The sequence below is a fragment of the Malus domestica genome, chromosome 16, assembly GCF_042453785.1.
Source record: "Malus domestica chromosome 16, GDT2T_hap1".
In the NCBI taxonomy this organism is placed as follows: Eukaryota; Viridiplantae; Streptophyta; class Magnoliopsida; order Rosales; family Rosaceae; genus Malus; species Malus domestica.
In genome coordinates this window covers 11,825,168-11,839,825 of record NC_091676.1, presented here as the reverse complement: position 1 = coordinate 11,839,825, position 14,658 = coordinate 11,825,168, and positions in this window count along the sequence as shown.

Below are 14,658 nucleotides of genomic sequence, written 5' to 3'. Positions count from 1 at the left end.
TTCATCCTGGACATTCACCACACATTTTGGAACCAAAAATTATTTTGAATTTTGGCAACGAAACGAAGTTGAGTTTTGTGGGGAGGAATGGGACTCGGTTCATGTTGGATGGCAAGGTATTTTACATTTATGATGGTGGTGGGCCATGGGAGATTGGGATTACTTGAGAGGACTGGGCAAAGTTCTTCATTATTTTTTTCAAATTTTTTATTTTTAATCTTATTTTTTATTCAAAAATAATTTTTAAATGAAGGAAAGTCTCAAAATTCATTCAAATCTTTAAACAAACTCTATTCAAATCTTCAATCAAACTCCATAAGAATCCTTGAAAATCCATTTGAAAGTTGTAAGGACGGTGTATTCAATTGAGATTTTGAAAGATTTTAATGGATTTTCATAGAGTTTAATTGATTTGTATAGATTTCATGTAAAATTTTGATTCAATTATCTCGAAATCTCATGTCAAGAGATGAGATTTGTGAAGCGAAATTTTATTTGAACTCATCTATCCTCTTTCCACACCAAACTTACTCTCTTCACCCATATTGTTTTTTATTAAAGAATTAATATTTTTTTAAACCCAAATTTATTACCTAAAATATCCTCTCAAACACAATTCAAAATGTAAAATTATCTTTACATCCATTCCCTTTATAAAATAACATCTCTAATTGAATGTTTTTTTTCTTTCAAAGAGGCTTCCTTTGCCCCTCTATAATTGCGTATGCTGTATAGGATTAACATTTCCATGGTTGCTTTTTTTCTTTCTGCTACCACAACCCATCCATGGACTTGGGATCCAAGAGATCATTTCATAGACTTGAATTTGCCAAGAGAATGTTATGCATGCTCTAGTTCAGTACTTTTTAGGAAACTTTAAAGTGACATAAGGCTGAATGTTTTGCTGCTATGTTAATAAACAAATAAACAAATTGGAGCTATTTCGAATAAAAAAGGCGCAAGACATGCCACTTGCTAGTTCGTGGTTAAGGTTGAGCAATCCTTATTTGTACCCAGAATCAAGTTTTATGTCTTAGCAGTATTAATCAAAAGTCTTTGCACTGGTGTTTTGGGGCGTTTACAGAAGGCAAAGAAAAACAAATACAATATAATATAAAAAGTATGAAATTTTATCCAAAGAAGTAGCAAACAAACAAAATATCCATAAATTGAATCGTAACTTAGTTGGAGGATTAAAAACTCCAAAATTACCATCCATCAATAGAAAAGCTTGTTTTTCTCTATCAGAACTATTAGGGTTTTAGTCGAAATAAATGTAGGATAAACAAAGGGTGATGCTAGGGTTTAATTATAGTATGTGGGTCTATCGATAAATTTGATTTTTTATTATTAATTTTATTTTGTACTTAATAATAATTATGCAATAGGGTAAAATAGACAATTAACATTTAAAATTTAAGTTGGGTGTTAAAAAAGGTTAGGTAGATTTAAATAAAATTTCTCATTTATGAATACTTAAAATACACTACGAAATCTTTAATTTCCTCAAATTACTCAACTTTTAAATTTCTTTAAACCTCTCGTGTCACGGAAGGTTATTTTATTAGGTCCCCTTAACCTGGTGTTGTCGTCTTATTGTGTGAAACAGATTGATCTAATCGATATTCAATTTGTAGACTAATTGAATTATCATATTCAAATTACAATTTTTTTCTCCTTGATTTGAATTCTGATGACAACGGTTTTATTTCATGACTTAAATAAGGGCGTGAGTTTCTCATTCCATGCGGGATAACTTGCTATGCGAACCATCATACGTTCTATTAAAATCTCATCAATCATCTTGTTTTCGTTAGTTGGATTAATAATCTGGTTTTGCATTGTGTTTATTTATTTATTTATGTTTTTACTTTGATTTCTTATTATGAGAAACACGTACCAAACCAACTCAAATTACTATTACCCCTATACATTACGTACATCTACTCCTTAAAAAATAAAGGAGTACAACGGGTCAGCCCAGCTCGACTAGATCCATTTGACACCTTCACAATCGTGTTTCATGTCTTTCTCATGGCAATGCATTTTTAAAATCATCATGTAACTTATCAAAATAAACAATGAAATGGTCATTTAGTACTATGGTCTAGTGTTATTCCTCTTCAATTGTAAGTGAGAAGTCTTAGATTCGATTATCGTCAAAAGCGAATTTGAACTATATTATTGCTAGCCCATTATGAGACTAAGTCCATCCCCTTCGCTTTGGTGGATAATGTCGTTTTCTATAAAAAAAATAATAAAAAACCATGAAATGGGCTTACATAATGAGGACTAGATGGGTCCTAAACTAGCCCAGCCCAAATTCACACCATAAAATTGGACAATTATTGGACTTGATCATTTTTTTGACTTTTAGCCCATCATAAATCAGCCCATCATAGCCCAATGGAATGTCCTTCAAAATATTTGTTCCCTTCCACTTTCCAAACACAATTGATGGTCCCAAAGTGGTCCAACCACCTATTGACAGAAAAACAGTGACAAAAAAAAAATTCGACAGAAAAACAAAAGCCGAAAAAGAAGGTCAAAAAGATTGACCAACGTGTTCATATTATCCTAAGAGTCATGACTCTTTGTATTCAAACATTCAAGAAGACCACAGGCAAGAAGAAAACACTCCTAAACCATCTTTGCCACAGTTACATATAGGGGTGGATTTTTTTGCCAAATTGCCATGCCAACCGAATTGCCAACCGTACCATACCGATTTTGTGCCAAATTTTTTGTACCAATCGGTAATGGTACGGTATTGTACCGTACCGAAATTTCATGGTACGGTATTGGTAATGGATATCATTACCACGGTATTACCGTACCATACCGAAAATACAATATAATTTATAATTTATAATTTATATAATACATAATTATATAACACATATTTATAATATTTCAATAATTTGAAAATAAAACCCCACTTATATTAGCATTGTTGTTGGTGACTTTGATCTCTTAGAATTGTGGAAATCAAACACAAAAGAGTTCCTAATTGTTTCACAAATAGCCAAAATATCTTTGTAACCTCCACTTCTGTTGTTGCTAGTGAAAATGCATTTAGTCTAGGGAAGAGGGTTGTGAACCCTTTTAGGGTATCATTGACTCCTAAAATAATGGAGGCACTAGTCTGTACTAGTGGTTGGCTTAGGGCAGGTGAAGTAAACTTCTACAAGGACCAACGGAAGATATGCTTCAATTTTACAAGGAAATAGAAGAAGAGAAAACAAGAAAGATGCTTTAATTTTTTTAGTAAATTTGTTATTAAATGGTTTTCAACTTTAATTCTTCTTGCTACTAATTAATATGTTTTCTTTATTTGTAATGTAGGCTTGACACAAACTCAATCTTCTACAAGTTCAATGCCTCCTCCAAAAGCTTCAACATCTCAGGCTTGAATAACTGATCAATGAATTCTCTTTTTTGAAGTTTACTTCCAATTTTCATTTGGTTTGAAACTTTAATTTCTATTTGGATTGTTAACTTCTATTTGTTGTGTTCGTAACTTCTATTTGGATTGTAAACTTAATTTTCATGATGAATCTTGATGCTTCATTTGAATTATTATGTGTGTGAATTGTGAATGATGAATAATAGATGAATTTAATCTATAATGTATGAGATAACGGTACAAAAAAAGAAGTTTTGCCCTTGAATTGGGTTAAAAAAACAAAAACATATTTTGTCCCAAAACAAAATGGCAATTACCATTGCCATACCATGGCAACCAAACTTTTGGCAATACCGAACTTCGGTATACCGAAAGTTTGGTACGGTAATGGTAATATATTTTACCAAACCGAAAGTTTGGTATGGTAATTGGTACAAGGGTTTTGGTACGGTAACCGTACCGAACCCATTCCTAGTTACATATATATATGCTAAATTGAATACAAAAGGTTGGTTGCATCCCCACCATCATCTTCTTCTTCTTCTTCTTCCTTCAGTGTGTCAACTTAAATTTGTAATTATAGTTAGGTTTTTCTGCAATTTTGGATTAGCGGTTGATTAATTCATATCGAGTGCTTAATTAAGTCTAATACATTGAGCAAGATGAACACCTTAAAAATATCAGAACCATCTTTGCCTCATTAGTTTAGTGCAAACTATGCGAAATGCTTCTTGATCTGATTCACTAATTATAAATTTATAATTAAACCCTAATTGAACTTATAATATTGGCTGACTTGTATGGCAAGTTGCTAGTTGACATTTTGATTATTTGACTCTGTTATTTTAACTCTGTTTTTCAACGAGGGGGGTTGGTGCAGTGGTGTGGTAATTAAAGCTCAGTTTTTTACCTCCTAAAACATGGGTTTTTTTTTATAGGAAAACTAACAAAAAGTCTAAAAAAACTTCTCTTTTAATGAAAAAGTATTTTTAAAGATATAGTGAATAGTACCAGGGAAATGTATAAATGTAGTTTTTCGTTAAAAGTGAATAGTACGGGGAGTGTTTTGTTAAAACTCCCCTTTTTTTTTGGAATTTTAACGAAACACTTCCGGTACTGTTCACTTTTAACGAAAATGACATGTTTACCTTGACAAATCACTCCTGATACTATTCACTTACACATTTCTTTTGTCATTTTCATTAAAACTAAAGTTTTTTTAAGACTTTTTATTAGTTTTCCTCTTTTTTTACTGCCTAAAACATTGATTAGATAATTAACTTTAATTAGGGTGTCAATTTTGAACTGATAACTTTTAATTATTGTTCATCTTTAATTATTTTTATAGCTCTATCACTTGATATGTGAAAGCTTTTCTTAGTGGACAAGCAACTAAGCGAAGGCACAAGAATAATTGGTCACTGTCGATGACTTAGTAGACGTATAATATTTGTGTGTTTGATTTTGGATACAAAACATTGAGAATCAAAGTTTGATTTTGGATACAAAACATTGAGAATCAAACGCATACAAACATCGATTGATATCTAAAAACACACGAGAATCATATGTATATATAAATGCGCGTTCAGTACAGTACATGATAAATGGTCTAAACATAGTTATTGAAACTTGAAACTTCTTTTCTCGTTTAGAGACTGTAGAGCATGATGGCTGCACTATTGTTTTACCAACAATGATGTACAATAAAGTAAGAGAAAATCATGAGAGCTTTAGAATGTGAAGCAAGGATGGCTTGCAGCGTTCACATTTTGGTGGTGCTTGCTTGCTTAAGTTAATTAAAAAGTATTTTAAGGGTTCAAATGTTGGATGAGCATTGCAGGCCCTATGTCTGTGTTGAACACAATGGATCAATGCTGCTGTGCTTTATCCAACAAAATGTCTCTGATATTAATAGATTAATACTAAGGATTTAATAGGACAAGAACTATGCGACAAATTTTTTTAATTTACAATTATTAAGGACATTGGAGAGTTCGAAACTATTACAATGATTTAAGAGATCGGAGAGTTTCAAATATGAGATGCATGTGTAGAAACCCAAAACTATAGCCACTAAGATATACGTCAAGTTCTTTGCTTTTTTAAGTTTTGGAGGGATTGGAGCTCAAAAGGGTGCAGGTTTTAAGTCCTTGAAGTCTTGCCTCTCATTACTTTTTCTCACTCAAATTTCTTTACACTCATGACAATATCAAATACAATTTTTCATGTCAGTTCTTTAATACGACAATCCGTTCTTAGCGCTTGATGCATTGTGCCGAACTCTAACAACAATTACGTGTAGCTCATCATACTACAACTTGTATCACCTCCTATTAATCAACAGAATAAAGGTAATACAAAAAGTTGTGTTGATGTTCCAACTAAACTATTCCATGTGCATGTGGACGAAATGACATGCATATTCTCCAGAAGTCCATTATTACTACTATCACAATCATTGTTAATTTCATCAATTTGACTTTAACACATGTGCATGATGATTATTCCTCTCCTTAAAATGGTTTAAAGTTAAACCTTAATCAATCACCAAATGGACTAATCTATGTTAATTTTTGGACATGACAATGGAGTTTACTCAAGTTACACGGCCGTACTAATTTTCTAACATTATTGAAAATGAAGTTAGTGGGATTTGTTAAGTAAATCATTATTTAAAGCCAAATGCTAATTTCTATATGGACGATCAAAAGCTTTGAAAAAACAAAGCAGAAGCTTAATTAATCATGGAATAATGGCCAATTAACTAATAATTTTGGGAAGTAACACAAGCTGTTGAAATTTCAAAAGCAGGACAAAGAAAAGATCCCAAAGAGACGTCGTTTTACAAGGACGACTTGAGGACTTGAGGTGCCATTGGATGGTGTTCCTCTTGCCATCACCTTCATAGATGTCTTTGTAGCATAATTTGGGTCATTGATAAAACAAAGATATATGAATGACACTTTGTAAGTACACGCATGGGTCAATCCGCCACATCAAAACGTAACTATGGACTGTGAACAAATCGGTATCACGTATCTCACTATTAGGATTCTCCTCTAACCTGAAGAAAATAGTAGAATTGACACTTACAATTGTAAACTAGATAGGATAACGATAAGGAGTCCATAACTGCATACGTGCACCAATCGTAGTTCGACACAGTGATGCTCCCACATTGTGCAAAGTACTGCTTACAATCCCCACGTATGTGTGTACAAGTTAGTTAACTTCAGGGTTTAAGAGTATGGATGAAACATGTATAAGCTAAAACGAATCACAATCAAGATTTGAATTGCCGGTTTGAGTGATCCGTGGCTAATGATCCTTCTTCGATTTTGGTGGTCTTTTCCATGAAAGGTCACCAACCCCAAAGTGGGATTTTACTATAACAAGTTAAAACAATAAAAAAAACTTGACCTACTGCTTGTCAATGCATGGAATGACTTGGAAACTATTACATAGAATAAAAGGAAAACTAATGAAAATAGCTTGAAAACTTTGAGTTTTAACGATAAAGACAAAATAAAAGTAAAATGAATAGTACCAGGATTGACTTTTTAGTGTAAAACTGTAGTTTTTCGTTTAAGTGAACAGTACCGGGAGCTTTTCGTTAAAGTTCCCTAGAATAAATGCTAACATCAGCTACCCATGTTAATTTTTGACACGAGTCTTAATATTTAAATTTTTTTCAAACTTAATCTTTTTTTTTATCCAATTCAAACTTATTCATGCGCATGTAGACTGAAAACGTCACAACGGAGTATAATAGTGAAATTTTGAAACATTTATCATCAATTTTGATAACATTATTTGCCCGTATTTAAAGAGTCAATCATCCTTATATTTTTTTGAATCACAAGTGGCGTGTATATAAAAGGGTCCATAAAAAAAATTAAAAAAAATTTAACATCATCAATTTAAGGGGGGGTGTTTTCAATTGGAAATTTGAGAAATTTTAGTGGATTTATAAATTTAATGATTTTTATGGAGTTTAATTGATTTGTAGAAATTTCATGTAAAATTTTGATTCAATTTCCTCGAAATCTCTTGGGAAGAGGTAAGATTTGTGGATGCTTAAAATACACTACAAAATCTCTCAAATTCCCTCAAATTCCTCAACTTTTTCAAATTCTTTAAAATCAAATTCTAATTGAATACACCTAGATTTCTAAGGATTTTAATAAACTATCTTAAAATCATGATTGAATATGTTTGTACCATACTTAGAGCCTCCGTATTTAGATCTCGTATAAATACTCGGGGGACTCAAATGTAATTATGTAATAAATGAAGGGGCAAATATGTAATAAGTGAGGAGCCTTTATTCTATAAAAGGACTCCTCACTCTCCTCATTAGGGGAGGCCTAGATGGAGGCCAAGTTTTAGGCCATGGGAAGAGAGCACACAGAAAATAGGCTAGAGAACACACTGCCTCTAGCCTTCTTGTATATTCACCATTCAGAGTGAAACAATATCAACATCAGTGTGGACGTAGCCCAAACATTGGGGTGAACCACGATACTGTTGAATAATTGGCCAAGTGCCAAATGGACAAATGTCCAAATGAACTTTCGGCTAAAAAAAAAATTATAAAGAAAAAGGTGGACAACCTTTCCTTGTTTTAGGGAAGAAAAATGGGAAAAGTTTTCTTTCTTTTTACCACCCGTGACTTATGGTTCTTAATAAGTGTTTTGGTTGCTTTTGTGTGTGGAGTGCATCCGAAAAGAGTGAAGGGAAAGAAGCAGAGAGCTCATTTTCGGTTTGGAGAAGAAAACAGAGAGAAGAAAGAGCTCCTTTTGTAGAGAGCAAGGGAGAGTTGCAGAGAGCCTAAAACAGAAGAAGAAGTTGTTGCTTCATTTGATTAGTAATCATCAACCAAAGTAATTGTTGTTGTAATAGCTTTGAGCTATATGTATAGAGAAGAAATTATTCATTATATTTTCTTCTCTATTTGTTTCTTTGGTGTGTGAGAGCTATTGGGTGTATTGGGTTATTTGGGTTGTGAGATTGCCAACACTTTGTAAACTCCCATTTGGTTGATAGTGGATTATTGGGTGAGCTCCTACTGCTCCGAGGACGTACTCCAGTTACACTGACTGTGTAGGAACCTCGTTAAAATCTTGGTGTTATTTTCTATATTGTTCTTGCATTTTCATTTGATAAATTTCCTGTGGGTTAGATTGAGTTGGTTCCATAAGGTTTGGTGCTATCCTAGCACAACAATTGGTATCAGAGCACTAGTTGCTCTTGGGTACTGTCTAATTGCCAAAGATGTCAGACGGGCAAGATGAGAATCCTTTTGGAAGCAGCTCCGGGTTTGCAAGAACGACGGTGCAAAATGCAAAGTTCGAAGTGGAAAAGTTTGATGGCACAAACAACTTCGGGATGTGGCAATGTGAGGTCAAAGATGTGTTGGCTCAACAAGATCTACTTGCCGCTTTGGGAGAGAAGCCGGAAACTATGTCGAAGCCGGAATGGGAAAAATTAAATTTGTGGGCTTGCTCTTCAATTCGGTTGTGCCTTGCAAAAACTCAGAAGTATTTTGTGATGCGGGAGACATTAGCAAGTGTGTTGTGGCAAAAATTGGAAGACAAGTATATGACAAAGAGTGCAGAGAACCGGCTACACTTGAAGAAAAAGCTCTACCGCTTCCAATACAAAGAAGGTACAAAAATGATTAGACACCTTGATGCTTTTAATAAGTTGATTGCCGACTTGTTAAATTTAGATGAGGATATTAAGGATGAAGATAAGGCCTTAATATTGTTGAATTCCTTGCCGGACTCTTATGAGCATTTTGTTACCACTATTATGCATGGTAAAGAAACTGTGAAATTTGAAGATGTGTCAAATGCCTTGATGAATTATGAAATGAGGCATAGAGATAAAAATCATGATAGTACCTCTGAAGCTTTATTTGTTAGAGGTAGATCATCGGAGAGGAAGTCATCTTCTAGTAGAAAAAAATCACACTCTCGACCTAGAGGAAACTCTAAAGGTAGAAAAACCTTGGAAAGAGATGAATGTGCCTTTTGTCATAATAAGGGCCATTGGAAGAAAGATTGTCCTAAGTTGAAGACCAAAGGAAAAGAAAGTTCTGAAGCCAATGTTGCTGAGGTTGAAACAGATGTTTTTGATTTTGCTTTAACCACTTCCTCATCATTTGATTGTGCTACTAAATGGGTGTTGGATACGGGTTGTACTCATCATATGACTCCTCACAAGGATTGGTTTTCAAGCTTGAAAGAGTTTGATGGTGGCGTTGTGTTCATGGGAGATGACAATCCTTGCACAACAAAAGGGATTGGTACAGTTCGTTTGAAGTTGCATGATGGCATGGTTAAAGAGTTGACAGGTGTTCGGTATGTACCGAATTTGAAGAAAAATCTTATTTCTTTGGGTACTTTGGAATCCAAGGGTTTCAGGTTTCATTCAGATGGACATACATTGAAAGTTACTTATGGTGCACTTGTTGTGATGAAAGCTCCTAGATGTGGCCATTTGTATTTATTGCAGGGAAGCACTGTGACAGGTGAAGCATCTGTAGTCTCTGAAAATATGGGCACATCTGATTCAGATACTACTAGATTGTGGCATATGAGATTAGGCCATGCCGGTGAGAAAGCTCTACAAGGGCTTGTGAAAAAAAGTCTTCTAAAAGGTGCCACGACCTGTAAGCTTGATTTCTGTGAGCATTGTGTCTTGGGGAAACAAACTAGAGTGAAGTTTGGTACTGCTGTACATCAGACGAAGGGCATTCTTGATTATGTGCATTCGGATGTTTGGGGTCCTACAAAGACTCCCTCTTTGAGTGGTAGACATTGGTTCGTGACCTTTGTTGATGATTATTCAAGAAGGTCTTGGGTCTACACTATGAAGCACAAGAGTGAGGTGTTAAGCATTTTCTTGGGTTGGAAGAAAATGGTTGAGAACCAGACTGGGAGAAAGATTAAGATTTTGAGATCGGATAATGGTGGTGAATACACATCCGATCCTTTCTTTAAAGTTTGCAAAGAAGAAGGAATTGTGAGACATTTTAGTGTTCGGGGAACTCCACAACAAAATGGAGTTGCAGAAAGATTGAATCGAACCTTGCTTGAGAAGGTTAGATGTATGTTGTCTCAGTCGGGTTTAAGCAAGTCATTTTGGGCAGAAGCAGTTAATTATGCATGTCACATCATCAACCGGTTACCCTCAGCTGCTGTTCAGGGTAAGACACCAATGGAGGTATGGATTGGAAAACCTTCTTCTGATTATGACTATATCCGTATTTTTGGTTCACCTGCTTATTTTCATGTGACTGAAAATAAACTTGATCCTAGAGCCAAAAAGGCTATTTTTCTTGGTTTTAGTAGTGGTGTCAAAGGTTACAGGTTGTGGTGTCCAGAGATGAAGAAACTGGTAATTAGTAGAGATGTGACATTTGACGAAGAAAGTATGTACAAAGTCTCTGAGAAGAATGTGAAAGATGTTCAACAGGTGGAGCTTGAGAAAGTTGCCTCTGGTACTTCAAATCCTATTTCCGCTGATGTCGAAGCCACTACAAGTGAAGAAGTGGGAGACCATGAGGATGTTGAAGAAGTTGAACTTGAAGATTCTATTCAAGTTGAAGAGCAAGTTTCACCTCAAGAGTCTATTGCCAAGAACAGAGGAAAGAGACAAATTACTAAGCCAGCTCGGTATAGTGATTATGTTGCTTTTGCTCTTCCTATTATCACTGAAGAGATTCCATCCAATTTTGAGGAAGCTATTGAGAGTGAGGAGAAGAATAGGTGGTGCAATGCCATGGGTGATGAGATGAATTCTCTCTTGAAGAACAAGACTTGGGAGTTAGCTAAATTGCCTAAGGGCAAGAAAGCTATTGGTTGCAAATGGGTGTATGCCAAGAAGGAAGATGCTGATGAGAAAAGCAATGTGAGATTTAAAGCAAGATTAGTTGCTAAAGGGTATGCACAAAAGGAGGGCATTGACTACAATGAAATATTTTCTCCAATTGTGAAACACTCCTCAATTCGTATTATGTTAGCTCTTGTTGCACAATATGATCTTGAGCTTGTGCAACTCGATGTGAAGACGGCTTTCCTACATGGTGATTTGAATGAAGAGATTTATATGTGTCAACCGGATGGTATGTAGTGAAAGGGAAGGAGAATTTGTTTTGCAAATTGAAGAAATCACTATATGGCTTGAAGCAATCTCCAAGACAATGGTATTTGAGGTTTGATAAATTTATGAGAGGCCAAAATTATTCTAGAAGTCAATATGATCATTGTGTGTACTTCAAGAAGTTGCAAGATGAGTCTTTCATTTATTTATTGATATATGTTGATGATATGTTGATTGCTTCAAATAATGTTGAAGAGATTGAGAAATTGAAGAAACAAATGAAGAATGAGTTTGAGATGAAGGATCTTGGTGAAGCGAAGAAGATCCTTGGCATGGAGATCACTAGAGATAGAGAGAAGGGTTTGGTCAGTTTGAATCAAAGACAATACCTTGAGAAGTTGATTCGGAAGTTTGGAGTTCATGATTCAACCAAACCGGTTAGTACTCCTTTGGCTCCTCATTTTAAATTGAGTTCTCTACAATGTCCTAAAAATGATAAAGAGAAGCTGCAAATGAAAAATATACCATATGCAAATTTGGTTGGTAGTTTGATGTATGCAATGGTATGCTCTAGACCGGATATTGCTCATGCAGTTGGCATGGTGAGTCGATATATGCATAATCCAGGTAAAGAGCACTGGCAAGCAGCTAAGTGGATATTGAGATATCTCCATGGTACTCGAAATGTTGGTTTATGCTTTGAGAGAGATGACTCTGGTATTGGTCATTTTGCAGTTGGTTATGTTGATTCAGATTATGCAGGTGATCTGGATGGAAGGAAGTCTACTACAGGCTATGTGTTTACTATGGCTAAAGGACCAGTTTGTTGGAGGTCCATTTTGCAGTCGTCTGTTGCCTTGTCTACTACAGAGGCTGAATATATGGCAGTTGCTGAAGCTATAAAGGAGACCATTTGGATACATGGGCTGATTAGAGATTTGGGGGTTGATCAGAAGCAGGTGGAGGTGCATTGTGATAGTCAGAGTGCCATTTATTTGGCTAAGTATCAGGTTCATCATGCGAGGACCAAGCACATAGATGTGCGTTATCACTTTGTTCGTGAAGTAGTTGGTGAAGGGGAGATCATTCTCCAGAAGATTCCAACTAAAGACAACCCCGCTGATATGTTGACTAAGGTTGTTGGTGTAGCCAAGTTTATTCATTGCTTGAACTTGGCTCACATTTTGCCTATATAAAGAAGGCGTTGAGCAGTAGGAGTTTTGAAGCATTTTGGCTTATCATGGCGTCTTTCGGTACTTGGCCAAGGTGGAGATTGTTGAATAATTGGCCAAGTGCCAAATGGACAAATGTCCAAATGAACTTTCGGCTAAAAAAAAAATTATAAAGAAAAAGGTGGACAACCTTTCCTTGTTTTAGGGAAGAAAAATGGGAAAAGTTTTCTTTCTTTTTACCACCCGTGACTTATGGTTCTTAATAAGTGTTTTGGTTGCTTTTGTGTGTGGAGTGCATCCGAAAAGAGTGAAGGGAAAGAAGCAGAGAGCTCATTTTCGGTTTGGAGAAGAAAACAGAGAGAAGAAAGAGCTCCTTTTGCAGAGAGCAAGGGAGAGTTGCAGAGAGCCTAAAACAGCAGAAGAAGTTGTTGCTTCATTTGATTAGTAATCATCAACCAAAGTAATTGTTGTTGTAATAGCTTTGAGCTATATGTATAGAGAAGAAATTATTCATTATATTTTCTTCTCTATTTGTTTCTTTGGTGTGTGAGAGCTATTGGGTGTATTGGGTTATTTGGGTTGTGAGATTGCCAACACTTTGTAAACTCCCATTTGGTTGATAGTGGATTATTGGGTGAGCTCCTACTGCTCCGAGGACGTACTCCAGTTACACTGACTGTGTAGGAACCTTGTTAAAATCTTGGTGTTATTTTCTATATTGTTCTTGCATTTTCATTTGATAAATTTCCTGTGGGTTAGATTGAGTTGGTTCCATAAGGTTTGGTGCTATCCTAGCACAACAGATACATCTTGTGTTCTTTACTTTCTTGCAGATTCACGGTCGGATTTACGTTATTCCAAGATCCCTTCGGTTTTGTGCATCAACAGAATACACATTGAATTTCAGATAATCATTTAAATTCTTGATTGAATACCCCAAAATTCATTAAAATAATTAAAATCCCTCAAAATCTCAATTGAATACAATCTCCTAAAATTGTCGATGTGAATGACAAAATATCATCCATCGAATCGGATCTCCTCCATCCGCCACCAGTGTCAAATCCGATTGAGAAAGATTGCGAAAGGTTGCACCATAGCAGCTCAATGGAAGCCTTGAACAATCAAATCAATCGTGTTTTTCATTCTTTTGAAATAAATCATTAACCTAAACAAGCTTATGATAGACCATCTTGTGCCTAGTGGGGCAACAACACGCTTGTCTAAAAACATAATACACTTGTTAATTAGAGGTAAAACAATCTTATTAGCCCTCTAATTATGTATAGTCATATTATTAAACTCACTTTGTAGGGTTAGAGAGCAACATAGTTACGCAAATAAACAAAAAATAGCAGAGACCGTAGGGATCACCGAGGACACTTTTCTTAATTTATTCTTTGAAACCCTAGCTTTTGTATTTTTAACCCTAAGAATGGGGGATGGCGTGCATCTAAGTGATGAGACACTGGTCGTCATCTTTTTTCTTGTTTTTCTTGGTCTCTTTGGCGGCTTCTTTGTGCTTAGCTACATTCTTCCACGTCATATAGGAATTAACAGGTCCAAAATATTATATTAATTGCTGCTCAGCTCAATTGTGATGCATGCTATACTAAAAAAGTACTTCTGTAGTTTTTTAATTCATCTTATGTTTGTTTGAAGGTCCTAACTCCTAGGGGTGCAAACCTAAATGTGAAACAAGTTAATTTCTTGGATAATATTTCTTATTCTTTGCTACCAAATACGACATAAGTAATTGGTCCTCAGGACGTACGATTCTTGCACTCTCTCATGCACTAAACCTCGCTATTTAAATTTTGAAATACTGAATATTACTCATTCACCAACTCAAAACCTTTCAGTTTGACGCATCAGAGTAAGGAGAGATATTTTGCTGGTTAGGGTTGATGGGGAGAGAGAGATGGGTTACTGCACCGCATTAGAGAAGCTCTCACACAATAAGGTGGG